This window comes from Saccostrea cucullata, unplaced genomic scaffold (genome assembly GCF_032062105.1).
Source record: "Saccostrea cucullata isolate Sc308-1 unplaced genomic scaffold, CSIRO_AGI_Scuc_v1 ctg7238, whole genome shotgun sequence".
Classification (NCBI taxonomy): domain Eukaryota; kingdom Metazoa; phylum Mollusca; class Bivalvia; order Ostreida; family Ostreidae; genus Saccostrea; species Saccostrea cuccullata.
The window spans coordinates 11910-18650 of record NW_026927596.1 but is presented as its reverse complement, the minus strand read 5'-3'; the positions used below and the strand labels follow the sequence as shown (position 1 = coordinate 18650).

The window sequence follows — 6741 nt, the reverse complement described above, 5'->3', positions numbered from 1 at the left end:
TGAAATAGACTAAGAGAGTCCTTCAATCATTCAATACATTAGGGGTTTATGTACTTTATTTTGTCTGCTGCATCTTCTGCTGAATAAAAATTTTTACTAGCCTAATAAACATTTTTTTTAAATTGCAGCATCTGAAAATAAGGATAAAGAAGGGTAAGTTTTCCATAAGTTAAATCACATTCATTATTCCCGGGGAAAATTTAAGTTGATTCTATTTACTTAACACATATTATGGTCATACATCTTTTTCAGACCAAGCTTGCCTTCAGCTGTTGGTGTTAAAGGTAGGTTGATTGGGTCGGGGATTCTTGAGTTAAAGTGGGGCTTTTGATTATTTTGTAGTGGCAATACATTAATTCTTCTCTGCTCCTAGGTATTAAATAAACTAAACAAGTACATAGTTATGTTCAATAAGGATGCCTCTGCCAAAATTATGAATTTCATGGCCCCGGTGCCTGGGGTTCTGGTATTAGGGTTGGGCTCTATTGATTATACAGTGAGAATACATGAATTGTTTAAAAATTGTCTCATGTGTATTAAAACAGTTAACTATGAACATAGTTATGATGAGGACGGATGTCTCTTCCAGATTGGGAATTTCATTGGCCCTGGGTCAGAGGTTTTGGTGTTAGGGTGCATGGCGCTCTGATGGTTACACGTACAATGTACATGTATATAGTGAAAAAGCATGAATTCTTTGAAACTCTTTTTCCGTTGTACCTGGGCATTATGCCAATGATCTAAATACATATTAATGATGATTAAAGGTGCCTCTTCCAAAATGATTTATTTCAGGGCCCCTTGCTCAGGGGTACTTGGGGTGGGGTTGGGGTGGTGGTTACATAGTTTGAAAATGAATTAATGCTTTGAAATATGCTCTTTGGTATTAATCATTCATTTATGACGAAATAAAATTAATGATAAAATTTAAATTTTTGAAATATGTGGCCCGATGGTCAGTGGTTTTTTGTGTGGTGGGATGCACCACTGGTAATTAAGTGGAACTGCATTTTCTCTTTGTGTTCTTATTAAGTAACCAAAGTAAGCAACATACATGCAAGTGTTTAGTTATGATAAGCAATGATGCCTCTTTCAGAATTGTGAATTTCATAGCCTTTTGTTTAAAACATGAAACTATTCAATTGTTGGAAAGTTGTAACATGATACATGTACTCAGTTGACCTGTAAGGACCGTAGGCCACTTGTTTATTTTTAATGCTTAGCTCTCTACGTTTTCTTATCCTTCATTACGGAAACCCATATCTGCCTGATGTATTTAATGAGAAGATGGTGCTTTTTGTGTTGTGGTTATTCTATATACCTTCACATGAAATATTTATGCAAGTCCTGGATAAACAATTGTTGTAATTAAATTATAACAAGATATAAAATTCATTTTTCAGATACCTCCGGTAGAAAAGAACGGTATGTTGAATTGTTCTATTTTAGGGCACGCTTGATTTGCCTACAATTTACACCCGATGTACACTTTTCCATAATTAAGTGCAAAAGTGTACACTTGGCAGGTGTAGGTAATTACAAATTCAACATGGCTGACAAATGTCAAGACGGTAAAACTGCATAATTATTTTTCTCTTTTTTAGTTTACTTTCAAGTATTTGATACGATGATTGTGATGAATTGTATTTAGTATTAAATTAAGTGGACTATTGAAAAATAAAACACTTGGTATTTTGTAAATAAAAATAAGCAAGTTGGGCAAGTTTTGGATATAATGTTACTACTTATTTTCTCCCTCGTTTCACTCCGACGGAAAAAAATATATTCTTGAATAATTTATTTTTAAAAAAGAATATGCTGTAGAATTGTTGCTTTCGTTACAAATCTCATTTTATTCAAATAAATAAATACAATTCAAATGCATGCCGTAAATTTTACAATGCAAGGGCTGGGTGGGCAGGGAAAGCCAGAGACATAAAACAATGTGCAATTCTTTCTAACGAACGTCGCATTAATCGATTGATTGATTGATTGTATACTGTTTAACGTCCCTCTCCAGAATATTTCACTGATATGGAGACGTCACCATTGCCGGTGAAGGGCTGCAAATTTAGGCCTATGCTCGGCACTCAGGACTTTTGAGCAGAGAGGGATCTTTATCGTGCCACACCTGTTGTGACACGGGGCCTCGGTTTATACGGTCTCATCCGAAGGACGCCCCATTTAGTCGCCTTTTACGACAAGCAAGGGAGTACTGAGGACCTATTCTCACCCGGATCCCCATGGGGCCGCATTAATCGAATTTTCCCTGTAAATTTATTTATAGTGAGCGCTAAAGCGCTCATGCATGAAAAACAGTTACTAGTTTGTTTAAATACGAAAGTTCACATAGAGTACCGAAGTAAAAGCGTAAAGAAGTAAATATATTTTAGACTATGGTAGATATTTAGTTACAAAGGTTTTATGGATGGCTATGAATATGTGTTATTAACAATTCTTTGCCTTTTCGTAAAACGTTTGGTTTTTTATGGTTTTGAAAAAATGTTCACAATTGCAACAAAATCTTGATGAAAATCTTCTGCAAATACGATCCCCTCATGATCCGGTGATTAAAATTTTGACTTCATATTGAATATGCTACACTACACCAAATTTCACCTTATTTTATGGTGTAAATCGTTTACACTGAATGTAGTATGATGTAGAAAAATCAAGCGCACTCTTAATATTGCTTTGTATGCGATGATTTTTTTAAAGTACACTTGCCTTAGTTTATAATTTTCCGTTTCTATTTTAGGACTAATTTTACCTATACAGAACTTGGAATTTTGGACAACCCGAATCCTTACCAATCTATTCGTACAATTGATTCAGCCTATTTAGAACCAGTTTCGCAAGAGCAACACTATGTAGAACTTGATGAAATTTAAACGTGTTTTGAAACATTGATGCCGTCATATGCCAGCTTATTGCAAGGGTTAAATTTCTAAAATACATGGCAAAACTCCATATGTCAGTATCAAAAGGTCAGAATTGTTAGTGTCACAAAAAATATATCAGTGAAATATGAAAGCCTTTGTTCTCACTAAATGGCCAATAAAGTTTGAAAGTTTTTATAAATGGTTCAAACACTAAAGTCAAGATCAAAAAATTAATATCTACTTAATTAAAGGTCTTCCTTAAGGTGCTCCAATGTTTGTTAGGGTGAGACAATACATGTATATATGTACAGCTAAAGACATTCAATCATAATATGCTCTTGGAATAAATAAGGTCATCTTCTGAATTATGTTGGCTTGCCATTTCCCGACTCATGTTAAAAAAAAGGGTCGGTAAGTAGGTGGGAGGGACAATCTTTCTCCGGAAAACTTTCAACGTGTTTGTTGACGGAATAAAAAGAAATGAATGTTAAAGAAGTTTTGAGTTGGGCCATTTTTAGTCAGTCAGTCAGGACAAGGCAAGCAACGATTCTTTTAAAATGTTTTAGATATATATTATTAAATGAATGTTTCTACTGAATAAAATTGAGATCTTATGACTTTTGAAATATGAGATTGTTTTTATTCACGATTTTTGTAAATCCTTAGCTAATGACTCAAAAAATGTTGAAGATTGAACGTTCAATATCAGTCTTCGACAAATCCTGGGAGTCCGATGCCCGAGACCTGGTAAAATTGGAAGCGGGCATGTGGAAATTGTACACTTACAAGCCCAAAGAGCATGTTAATTCTAAGTCATAAGCCTTGGTATAATTAAATTAAATAAGACCAATAACATAAAATGTACTTTAAAGTCTTTGATTTTCCATCTAAGTGAAGTAAAAAAAATAAAATTTTACCGACATCTTATTTTACCGCGATTTCCAAGGAACTCTTCTGCACAAGAGACACAAAAAGTGTACAGGATGAAAACAAATGGCGAGACAAAATATTGACAGAATGGATTTTCAGATTTTTTCCTTGGCATGAAAAGGCAAATAAGAATAGAATAACTTGATAAAATTCTGGGCACGTAAATATTTGTTCGGGCTTGCGTAATTGGTGATCACACCTGCCCGAAGGGCATGTGCTGAAAAAAAGATTTGGCGAAGACTGCAATATATTTTTAAAATATCTTGGTTGTTAAAAGCAAACCTCTAACAGTTTTTTATATGCAGAAGAAGCTGTTGTCATGTCTAGGAATCCCTTCTAAGAAGTTTTGAATTTTCTTTAATGTCGGACCAGAGAGTTAAAAATGCTGCTTTGGATGTACACTGCTAGCTTATAAGTTTCACGTGAGGGTGTGCCTTACCCAAACAAATCAATCGCTTAGGTTAGCTTTGTAATATCTTATTGCCTATGTTTATGTTGCACTAAGGGCATTTACAGACAGAACTTAAAACATCCTTATTTTTTAAACCAATTTCTAAGGAGATCACAAATAAAACATTGTATTTTACCATGCAATATTGTTTAATTTTATATTCATAAAAGGAATTCAAAAAAGCATGAATATTTTTAAATCTACGGATAATTTGCATAAAAGTGATCATTTCAATAAAAAAAAACATCGTCAACCCACTCACCCCCCTCACTCATTTTGCCCTGTTTTTTATTCGCCCAGAAATAGGTTTATTTAAAAAAATACTCAGTATTCTCTGAATTCGCCTCGTTTAAATTCACCCAAATAAGGGTAGGAGAAAAGGGTGAAAATAAAACGGGGGCGACATTTTCCCTGTATACAGTATATCACGTTTTCAGAATGAGTCCCAGACAGACAATCAAAGCTAATCTCGGTCAATACTATCTTTTTTTATGATGAAAGTATATCATTTCTTTAGAATGAGTCCCATGCGGGCCATCAACTCGAGTCTTGATGCTTTCTCTGATATGCTGCAAGTATATCACGTCTTTAGAATAAGTCTCATGCAGGGCATCAACTTGAGTCCGTGGTCTTCTTTGTTGTGCAGCAAGTAAATCGCAAATTCTGTCTGTTATAGCACTTTCGTTTCCGCGCGATATCTCAAGAACCCTTTGAGCTTTTGCAATGAAATTTTACATAACGTCCTGTGGCCAAAGGAAGACCTCTATTTATTTTGAGGTCAAAAGGTCAAAGTTCAAGGTTGTAAATTTATACATTCTGACTGTGTGTAACGCTATCCTTTTCGGACGATATTTCAAGATGATTTTGAGCTTTTGCAATGTAATTTTATACCAAAACTCTCCAGGACCTCTATCACCCCATCTAAAAGTGTCCCGTCCCGTTTGTTTTATTAGTATTTATTGTATTACATGTAGCACAGGGGCATGAGGAGGACTTCATATTTTTATCACGTCAATTACAACTGTTTAATAAAGGTTTATTTGGACACCATGCATTTTGTAAAATTTTGACAATATCGAATGCGAATATATATACATGTATGGGACTTAATCTTTGCATATAATTTTCGCCAGTTTAAAGCGAATCCGTGGTGTAGTGGTATGCATCTCGCTTAACGTGTGAGAGGTCCCGGGTTCGAATCCCAAAATCCATTTCTCTTTTTTCCCGAAATATCTTTTTACTAAATGATAGTATTCAGCATGCCAAAATGAAAAAAATATGAGGTCTGGCATGTACAAAATCGTCATTACAGTGTGATAAATATTTCATATAAAAGGAATCTTCTATACACATAATAAAGAATAAGCAATCAAATCTTTATATCCATATTGGCATATTTTATTTGCATAAGTATATACATGTACTTATTTAATAATTCTACAAATTCAGCCAGGGGTATCCGCCCCCCCCCCCCCCCTTCCCCTTGCTGCCAGGGTTTTATTTTTTCCCTAAGGGGGGAACAAATTTTTGAAAGCTTGTTCATTTTTTTCCGGTGTCCAGCATTGTTCTCAGCTAAAAAGGAAAGAAATGAAATTTAAAATTTTTAATGAAAGTATTAGCTGCAATTTTTTAAAATATGGAATAAAGGTAACAATAGCTTAAATTTGGTCTTGCCAACAAATATAAACCAAGGGTTGAACGTTTCCTTGCAAAGGTTGTATGTAGCTAAATTGTAATTTAATTATTATACCTTCGCTGAATGGGTGCGATATAAAATAATACACCAAACTGAATTTTAAAAATAATAATAATGGGAGATCAATGTTCAAGGATTTGTGTTTTTTTTAAACGGCTGATCACTGTTCGTTATCTTTACCCATGTATATTACAAATGTAGACGGTATTCAAATAAATTCGAAAAATAGTTGTGACATTAAAAGTCGAGAAGGGGGCCCCAGATCTGTAGACAACATTTAACAACATGCCATACTCCACACCCAAGAACCAAAAATTAGATAAGTATGAATATGCCTAACTAAGGTGATGACTGTAAATCACTAATTTGTTGTTATCTGGTCTTTTCCCTGTGATCCATAGAAAACCAACTGCGGAGGCGAATCAAATGTCGTGACCTCTGGTCATAAAACGTCCTTCTAAAAATCTGTTCATAAAGGATATGAAGTGAGGGATGTTTATTGAAGTACGTGAAAAAAAAATACCGAATAAAATTGTATTTTATATTGCATTTTTTTTTCTTCAATACAAATGTATACATTTAATAATTTAACAAATTTGGGGGAACCCGCCCCCCTTTTACCCAAAATAGCATGATTTTAAATTTTTTTTTTCCTAGGGGGGGGGGGGGCTCAAATTCTGGAAATTAGTTTGTTTTCCTTTTCTTACCAACCCAAAACATTAGTTATTACCATCATATTAATATCGACCTCAACTGGAATTTTTTATCCGAAATAGATGCGC

General features: G+C 34.3%; 1 long non-coding RNA gene across 1 annotated transcript; it reads left to right on the top strand.

Annotated features, from left to right (window-relative positions):
* The first annotated feature begins 251 nt into the window (after nucleotides 1-251).
* Nucleotides 252-2920, top strand: LOC134274895 (uncharacterized). The gene is made up of 3 exons (XR_009993730.1): nucleotides 252-284; nucleotides 1404-1425; nucleotides 2759-2920. It is a non-coding gene; the product is annotated as an uncharacterized LOC134274895 (long non-coding RNA).
* Nucleotides 2921-6741: the final 3821 nt, after the last annotated feature.